Source organism: Trachymyrmex septentrionalis, unplaced genomic scaffold (assembly GCF_001594115.1).
Source record: "Trachymyrmex septentrionalis isolate Tsep2-gDNA-1 unplaced genomic scaffold, Tsep1.0 scaffold6, whole genome shotgun sequence".
NCBI lineage: Eukaryota > Metazoa > Arthropoda > Insecta > Hymenoptera > Formicidae > Trachymyrmex > Trachymyrmex septentrionalis.
The window spans coordinates 3358321-3359277 of record NW_017305778.1 but is presented as its reverse complement, the minus strand read 5'-3'; the positions used below and the strand labels follow the sequence as shown (position 1 = coordinate 3359277).

At 24.1% G+C, this 957-nt stretch overlaps 1 protein-coding gene across 3 annotated transcripts in view; it reads right to left on the bottom strand.

Annotated features, from left to right (window-relative positions):
• LOC108752303 (atrial natriuretic peptide receptor 1-like) overlaps positions 1-957 on the bottom strand; it is a 112265-nt gene that overhangs the window by 23349 nt on the left and 87959 nt on the right. The window lies entirely within an intron of this gene.

Here is a 957-nt window from a genome sequence, read left to right as displayed (position 1 = left end):
GCTTGCATTTTAAAAGTAATATCTCAACTGTGTGTGTGTGTGTGTGTGCGCGCGCGTGCGTGTGTGTATATGCATGTGTGTATAAGGTGTATGCAGCTTTGCTCGAAATTAAAGGCTTTTAAATTCAGTACTCTGTGATAGCAACAAAACATTCAAAGAAAATCAAATAAAGTCTTTGCTTTGTGTGTAGAGAAAATGGTAAAATGTACAAGAAAATTTAAATTGATTACGTGATAAAAGCAGAAAGTTTTAGAAAGAAATCAAAAAATCATTCGCAAAAGATTGCATTAAACAAATAACGGTAGATAATAATAAAATAAATGAAGTAAAATAGAACACGAATATGATTTGTAGAAAGTAATTATTTTAGCATAATTTTAACATAATGATATAATGATGAAATGAAAATAATGATAAAGATAATGATAGATAAAAATAATGGCACCATAATTTTCTTCGTAAAATGCAACAAAAAAATTTTCGCGATGTAAAATTGTTTAATGATAGGAGATAATTTATTCAGGATTGGGTAAGTTAACTTTTTTTTTAACTAAGTTAAATTAAAGTTAACAGCCTTGAAAATTTAACTTAATTAAAATATAAGTTAACTCATAATAAAATTAATTGAATTAAAAGTTAAGTTAATAAAAAAAGTAATTAAAAAGTTAAAAATTAAATTTGGTTTGAACGAACAACCAAAAAAAAGAAGAAGTTCGACATATTTTATATAATTTTTTGTATTTTTCCTTTCTTACAGCTTATTTATTAAAGAATCTGGTTATTTTTGTTCATAAGTAACGATTATACAATATAAAATTACTAAATTATATACTTATTAGCCTCTCGCATTGTATCTAAGGAGTCACTAGAAAAAAAACCAAATTAAAAGTTAATAGTTACCGATAAAATGTAACTAAATTAAGTTAAAAAATTAAGTTAAAATGTAACTAAGTTAGA